At 43.0% G+C, this 8,523-nt stretch overlaps 1 long non-coding RNA gene across 1 annotated transcript; it reads right to left on the bottom strand.

Moving 5' to 3' along the window:
- Positions 1 to 155: 155 nt before the first annotated feature.
- LOC101908683 (uncharacterized) lies at positions 156 to 6,097 on the bottom strand. The gene is made up of 2 exons (XR_813875.4): positions 5,503 to 6,097; positions 156 to 898 (listed from the first exon to the last, which is right to left on the bottom strand). It is a non-coding gene; the product is annotated as an uncharacterized lncRNA (long non-coding RNA).
- Positions 6,098 to 8,523: the final 2,426 nt, after the last annotated feature.

Raw genomic sequence — 8,523 nt, 5'->3', positions numbered from 1 at the left:
ATTGATTTGTATAGAATTAGGTAAAGCCATACCAGACAAAGTTCCTACAGTCACAATGGAGATAAGGTTTAAAATGCCTGCAATAATCCACCCAATGATGTGCTTAGATCGCCTAAGCCTAGTTTTCAACAATACAGAAAGAAATATAGAATCAGTCCAAGGATCAATTAAGTTTATGGGAAGCCATAACTCAGATCTTTGTTTAACTAGCACAATGCTAGCATTGTGATATGAAATGGTGTGATTAAGGCAGGTATACAATGCACATGCAGTACAATTGACAATCTTGGCTGATAAGTCAATATCAAAATGCCCTACAATAAACAAGTATGGAAGGTGAACACATGATTGAATATAGCCAGTACTATTAGATAGGAAGGTATAATTAGAAGGACGAAACACACCCATAGTCCCATAAACACTAGTGAAGTGCTCTACGGCTGCTGGAATTTTCCAAATGTGCCATTGCTCTGGCCCCACATTGGGGACGACAATCCTGGGTCATGGGGGTGATAAGCCCCCATTATACCAATTCAGCAATATGTCCTTATCAGTCAAGAAACTTGTCTTAGATTTATGAAAGCCTCCAATGCTTGATCTATTAAACCAGGAGCAATTATGATGTTCCTCCTGCCCTTCAGAACAGTTTACATTGCCAGAAATAGTTTATCTGGAGTCATAGGAGTTCCAGTACTCTTCAGTGTCCGCTCAGCCTGATAAGTCATGTTTTCACTTGAGCCCATGTCGGGTAAGGATTCAGATGGCGTTTCCTCATTGGCTCCTCCAGGGTCATTGATGAGACCCTTTGCGTCAACTTCGTCACTTCCCAAGGGAGTCCAGTCTTGGGGTCCTTCTCGGTAGCAGACATGGTGAAGGGGAACCCAGATTTGCTCTCCATCTGCAATGACAAGACCATAACCCTTGCCTAGGAGTCGTAAGATTCCTGGCAGCCACTGATTAAATTGCTTATACTATATTGGTGTATCTCCTCTTCCATATTCCCCCTTTCTGTTTACATAAATGAGTTTTAGGGTGCGGTGGGCTCTTTCAATAATGGCTTGCCCCTGAGGATTATAGGGTATTCCTATAATGTGTGTTATGTTCCATTCTGATAAAAATGAATGAAATGAATGCGAGGTGAATGCAGGTCCATTGTCTGTTTTCAAGACAGAAGGAATCCCCATAATGGGGAAGGTGAGTAAGAGTGTGGGAATGGCGTGTTTATTGGATTCTGAAGAGACAGGTACTGTCCAGATAAAGTTGGAAAATATATCTATTGAGACAAAAAGTAAAGAAAATTTTCTTTAAGGAGCAGTGAGTGAAGTCAGATTGCTAAAGGGAATTAGGTTGTTGCCCCTGGTGATTAACTCCTGAAATCGTAGTTCGTAAGTGCAGAGGGGTGCAGACAACACAGGTTTTAATAATATGTCGTGTTTCAGTGAGAGGAATATGATATTTAGACTGCAATCTGTTAACATTGGTATGAAGATTAGCATGTTCATCATTGGCAGATGTAAAAATGGGAGCTATGAGCCTGTCAACAGCATCATTTCTTGTGACCAGAGGGCCAAGTAAACCTGAATGAGCACATATATGTGCAATAAAGAAAGGTTCTGTACGTGAGCGAATTAAAGCTTGAGTCTGTGAAAAGAGAGTATATAATTCTTCATCTAGGTTGTATAAAAAGGCGGTAACAAAATCAGGAAAAAGGGAAGCAAGGTATTTGGAATCAGTATATATGTTGAAGGATAATGGTTGAAGCGACAAAAGAGCATATAAAGCATATAATTCAACTCTTTGTATTGAAGAATAGGTGTTGGGTAATTTCTCTTTGATATCAGGGCTGACAATCCCTGCTCTGCCTTTCTTGTTGCCATCAATGAAATAGGTGGGTGCATTGATAATAGGCTGGGATGCAATGATATTAGTTACAATGAATTTAGTACATTGTAGAAAGTCCCATAATTTTCCTTTCGGCAGATGAAATGAGATAACATTTTGAAAATCACTTAATGCCATTTGCATGGTCAGGTTATACTGGAAGGCAATTTGCAATTCCTGTTTTGTCAAGGGAACGTGTATTGCATATGGATCAAATCCAGTCCAAGTTTGTACATGGCTTCTTCCTGACACAATTAAGTGCCCTATTTTCTCAATATATTCTACAATTTTTTTAGACTGTTTAGTTTGTAAATATACACATTCTATTGGGCTATGCTGAGCTATAATTGCAGTGGGCGAATGTTCAGTAGGGAATATATATAAAGAAACTGGTTGATCATAATCTAGCTGAGTTGAAAAAAGATTGTTGAATGCATTTCTCCATTAAGGCCAGTTCTTCTTTGGCCTCTTTTGTTAGCTGCCTAGGGCTATTATGGTCGGGGGATCCCTCTAAAATTTTAAATAGATTTTGTAAGGCATAGGTGGGGATGCCAACAGATGCCACAGCCAATTAATATCTCCTAGCAATTTTTGAAAATCATTCAGCATGTGTAGAGATTGCGCAGAAATTTGAGTTTTTTGAGGTTTGATTTTAGATTCTTCCATAACATGTCCTAAATAATTAAAGGGTGCTTTCCACTGAATTTTATCTGGTGCTACAAGCAGGCCATGATTTTGAAAAGTAGTAGTAACTTCATTATATAACTGTTGCAAACAGAATTCAGATTCCATAGAAAGAAGTATGTCATCCATATAATGAATTATAAACGCAGTAGGATACTTGTCTCTAATGGGTTGTAATAAAACAGATATGAGATATTGGCAAATGGTAGGGGAGTTCATCATTCCCTGAGGTAGCACCTTCCATTGGAATCTTTTAACAGGAGCCATGTGATTTATAGAAGGAACTGAAAAGGCAAAATGTTTTCTATGTTTAGGGTGCAAAGATATAGTAAAAAAGCAGTCTTGTAAGTCAATAATAACTACAGACCATTCTTTTGGTACCATAGAAGGGGAGGGCAATCCGGGTTGTAAGGGCCCCATAGGTGACATGGTATTATTAACATTTCTTAAATCTATCAACATTCGTCATTTTCCTGATTTCTTTTTTTATTACAAAAATAAGGGAATTCCATGGGGAAAATGAAGGTTCTATATGAGCTTTTTGTAAATGTTCATTAACTAATTTCATAAGAGCTGCCAATTTTTCTTTAGTTAGGGGCCATTGAGGTGTCCATACTGGGGTATCAGATTCCCAATCAAGGGGCAGCATTGTTAACTCAATGGCCCCCATTAAAAAGGTTCATTTAAAGAAATTGTGGCTTTCATTTGTTCAAGAAAATCCTGTCCCCATAAATTGATTGGGATATTAGTAACATATGGTTTAAGATAAGCTACAATTTGATCAGGGCCATACACTTGTAAATAGGATGCACTGACAAAAGTTTGTGTGGCATCAGTTTCATCCATTCCTAATAGTCTAGAAGGAGCCATAACCTTACCCCATTCGAGGGGCCATTCTGCAGCTCTAATGATTGAAATGTCGGCTCCAGTATCTAACATGCCTGTGAATTTTTCCCCCCGTATGCGTAAAGAAAGCATGGGTTTCTGATGTTCCTTTAGTAAGGTGGATAGTGCAGCAGTAAGGTTGGTATTGCCAAAGCCTCCTTGTCGACCTTTATCAGATGTCTTCATTGGTTTGGCATATGGTAAAAGTAATAATTGTGCAAAATATTCCCCTTTTTTGTAAGTATGCATTTTCCGTTTTGATAACATTTACCATAACATGTATTTCCCCTTCATAATCTTAGTCCACAACACCAGTCAATACCACTAAACTTCTCATTGTGTAGCTACTACGTCCCAAAATCAGTCCCATTGTCCTGGGGTGGAATCGGGCCATAATATCCAGTGGGAATTTTGTGGGGGTTGTATAATTCTATTAGTTCCATATCATAAGGACTAGGTATATCAATGCAAGCACTCTTAGATGTAGCTGCTTGTAGCATCATAACGCTAGGTCCTCCTTTTGTAGTGGGGCTAGAGGATGGCCCCTTTACTAGTTTCCCTGTTGTTTTTGCTGTGCACCGGGGTTTAAAGTGTTTCTATCCTTATCAAATTTAGAATGACATTCATTCAGCCAATGAAATCCCCTTTTACATCTTGGACATACTCCTGGGGTTCTCTTCTTATTAGAAGTAGTATTATTTTTTTTGGCCTGTGTTGGCATGCGGCATTGTTTTTTCTTATGGCTGGGCTTCCCACAGTTAAAACATTTGGCATTAGCAGCCTTTTGTACATTAAAGGTTTCCAATTTTGTTCTATGGACATAGATCTGATATCCTTATATGTTTTCAAATATTCCATAAGAGAGCCAGTCTCTCGAATAGGTCTGAGCACGGATCAACATTCCTCATTAGCATTTTCAAAAGCAAGTTGTTTTAAAATAGTATTTTGTAAAGTCACATCCTTAATAGATTTCTCAATTGCATCCTTTAATTTTCCTATAAATTGAGAATATTCCTCTTCATGTCCTTGAATAATCTTAACAAATGAACCATCAGAGTTAGTGCTATCAACCCTTGCTTATGCCCTACAGGCAGTTTCTTTAATGAAATGTAACATCTAAGAGGTAATATTAGCTAGTTGTGCAATCATATTGGCCATGGCTCTTTTTCCAGTGAGTATATCATAGGTTAAATTGGCAGGGTTACCATGAGATTGCTTGTCAATCATCAGCTGTTGGGCCTCATCATTAACCCACATTCGCCATTGCAGTAATTGTTGAGGATTTAAAACCATCTTTGTTACTTGAAAAAAATCATATGGCATCCAACAGTCAGCCCGTCCTCTGAGAAATTCTATACAGTAAGGAGAAGTAGGTCCATACAGAGTACATGCTTTCTTAAAGCTAGACAACATGCCAAAATCTAGATTAGCCTAAGTATTTTGGTCTTGGGCAGGTTGATTAAATTGCACTGGGAAAGCAAATGTGCAAGCAGGCATCTCCCGAGGAGGAGTGAAATGATTAGTACAAGCAAAGTTAGCAATTGCTGTTACAGGCGGAGCAGAAGGAAAAACCTTAGATTTGGGCTGTCCGTTGAATGAAATGACCTCCGTTCCAAGTGGCTTCAGTTTTGACATATCCTGTATATATATATATGTCTCTAAGTTGTTTTTCTAAGGATTGTGTCTGATTGAGCATAACATTCTTATATTTCAAAGCACCTTGCATATCTTCTTCCTTAAGCTCATATTCATGTAAAGATCGAATAGTTTTTACTTCCAAATCAACGTTATGCCCTTCAATTTGTTCTATGATAGCCCATATGAGTGACCATGTAACCCTTGCTGATACGCTCGCAAAATAATATTTTTAACCCTTTTCCATACATCAAGATCAAGTGTCCCCTCCTCCGGGAACCATGGCTTATGTTCCACTGGTATATGATAGCAGTCATTCAACTGATCTCTTGAAACATTAACACCGTTTTGTTTCAAAAAATGATGCATTATAGAAATGAAAGAAATTTTACTGCTATGTTGTCCCATCCTGCTTACCTCTTTCTGCAGGGGCTCATCGCTTTGTTCAGCCTTTCTCTCAAGTCCCTGTTCATGGCGCCACTTATTGGGGATTTTCTCCCTGGGACTTGGAAGCGACGAATCTGAAAGAAGGACACTTGGACAGTCTCTTGCAAATACTGACAAGTTTATTTCTGCAGTCAAGCTTTTTTATAGAAGCAGAAACAAAGAGCTTAAAGTATGCAGCCAGCAGAGCGCATACGGAGTTAACACATAATCGGTAGAAACATTTCAAGGACAGCGTGCTCTAAATGACTCATGGGCTTCTCCCACAACCCGCTCTCACAAGTAACATCCCTATTTATTATTAACTCTTGGCGCTGAGCATAACCAAAGGCAGGAGATGTCTTTCTGTACGTAGTGCAAAGCCGAGTACTTCTGGCCCTTCACCATTTTCCCAAGGACTTTCTCCTTTAATGGCTATTTTGCACTACACTTCCCAACAATTATGCAGCTGGTATCTCAGTAGACAGAGACAACATGTCTCTTTACATGTGGGTTCCACCTTTAATTTACTTGTACAATTCATTGTTATAATTCTATTTTCCTATTTACCTTTTGTGAACTTCCTGAATATGTGACAAAGTATGTACAGTCTACTTTTGAACTATGTTTATCACAGGATTATTGCTTTCTTTCAATAAAGTACTGAAGCAAAATTTCCCAGGGCCAATAAAGAGTGCCGAGGGTAAGCTGTACTCTCACTGAGAACAGACCAGAGCTGGTAATGGGAGCCTGGGTCATCACACGGACATTCTGTTAAAAGAAATGGATGGACACAATGGAAAGGCCAGAAGGTGGAAGCATAGGTGTCCCCAGAGGACGACCGACGGTGTGTTCATGCCTGTGGCTCTGGAGACAAGAGGCTTCATCACTTCAGCATCTGCGGGGACAGGGCCCCTCTGCTGCTGAGGCACGGGCAGCAGGCCAAGGGTGGGAACAAAGTGCAGGTGTCAAGGCTCACCTTCGGTCCCAGGGCAGCGGGTGCCGAGGGCAACCCTGACGTGGCCCCAAATGATGCATTAGGGAGTGTGTGTGTGCACACTTGTGTGTGGGAGCTTTTCATGTTATTTTAGTCAACAGTCTTTATTATTCATATATCCATAGAAACAAGAATGTAGCAAGGGGAGGTGGGAGGGAGATTCAAGAGGGACAGGACATACGTACACCTATGGGTAATTTATGTTGATGTATGGCAGAAATCAACCGATATTGCACAAAATTATCCTTAAGTTAAAAAGAACATAGCAAGGTGGTTAGGAAAGTATGAAAAAAAGATTTCTCATAGAGATTTATCCTTAACTCCGTGTACATCTGGGAGCAGGCTTCCACCATCATCAGACCTTCCCCCCAGCATCAGACCCTCCTCCAGTGTCAGGCCCTCATCCAGCATCAGGCCCTTCCCCGGCATCAGGCCCTAGTCCAGCCAGACCCTCCTCCAGCATCAGGCTCTCGTCCAGCACCAGACCTTACCCCAGCATCAGACCCTCCCCCAGAATTAGACCCTAGCCCAGCATCAGGCTCTAGTCCAGCATTAGACCCTAGTCCAGCTTCACGCCCTAGTCCAGCATCAGGTCCTCCCCCACCCTCAGACCCTCCCCCACCCTCCAACCCTTCCCCAGTATCAGGCCCCCTCCTGAAGTATGAGGTGTGGCAGCTCCACTTGTCTGATGCTCCTGAGCACATTCAGGCAGCCCAGAGCAGCAGGACAATAGCTCTTGCAGGAGGTACATCTTTAGGAATCACCTGCGGAGCAGCAGCAGCTGGGCTCTGTTTCAGGCCAAGGAGAGGCAAAGAAGAGGCACTTGTGCAGGACGCAGTGGAGCCTGTGGGCACGTTCCACAGCTCTGATTCCTCGCCATGGGGGCTTTGCTCTCCTGCTTTCTTTTGGGCCCCAGGGCGGTGTCCTTACAGATTCATGGTCTCCTTGACATCTCAAGGCCAAGTCCTGAGTCGCATCCCAGTCCCAAGTGGCAGAGGGCTGGGAATACCCAAGCTCAAGGCCTGAAAAGATCCCAGGGGGACAGCCGGACCCCAGGGGGTGGCAGGGCAGAGGATGAGGGTGGCTGCCCCAGAGGGCCCCACAGCAGCACTGAAAGGAGAGCAGTGATACCTTAGCTCACACAGGGACGCTGCCCAGCCTGGCACTCAGAGACGTTATGGCCAGCATCTCTGGGGATGCAGGAAGCCCCGTGAGTGACACCATGCCACCCAGGCCGTGTGGTGGGCAGTGCTGACCATGGCCTCGGTTTTCATTCTGGTTCCAACTGTCCCTCCAAGGGCTGATGGGCTCCTCTTCTGAATGGCACAGATATTTTCTTTATGTGGGTGAAAGCATCCCTGCTTGTTTCTGTCAGCCCTGTTGTTGCTCATCATGTGTTTTCCTCTTTACAACCTGTGCTTGCTGCTCTGCCAGTTTAACTTAGGAGCAGCCCTTATTTTCTGCATTTCTAGTTGTCAGCGTTCACTGGGGCTTTCCAGGTGGTGCTAGGGGTAAAGATGCTGCCTGCCCATGCAACAGATAACAAGAGATGTGGGTTCGATCCATGGGTCGAGAAGATGCCCTGGAGGAGGGCGTGGCAACCCACTCAGTATTCTTGCCTGGAGAATCCCATGGACAGAGGAGCTAGTGGGCTACAGTCCCTGGGGTCGCAGTGTCAGACACGACTGAAGCAGGTTAGCACACACTCAGGTTTTAGTTCAGCCACTCAGGTGTGTCCGACTCTTTGTCACTCCATGGACTGCAGCACTCCAGGCTTTCCTGTCCTTCACTATCTCCTGGAATTTGCTCCAACTCATGTCTATTGAATCATCATGCTGTAGAACCATCTCATTCTGGTGGCATCCACCAGAGAGGTGGCTGGGGCTTGGCAAAGTGCCTGGTCCCGCTGCGTGGGTGTGAACCTGCCCTCACCACTCCCTGACCGTGTGACCGTCACCGTGTCCTCCTCTGTAAATCGGGAGGGGGCAGCACCTGCTTGGGAAGGGGCACACACAGCA

This window comes from Bos taurus, chromosome 21 (genome assembly GCF_002263795.3).
Source record: "Bos taurus isolate L1 Dominette 01449 registration number 42190680 breed Hereford chromosome 21, ARS-UCD2.0, whole genome shotgun sequence".
In the NCBI taxonomy this organism is placed as follows: domain Eukaryota; kingdom Metazoa; phylum Chordata; class Mammalia; order Artiodactyla; family Bovidae; genus Bos; species Bos taurus.
The sequence above is the reverse complement of the archived record's forward strand: the minus strand, read 5'-3'. Positions and strand labels throughout refer to the sequence as shown.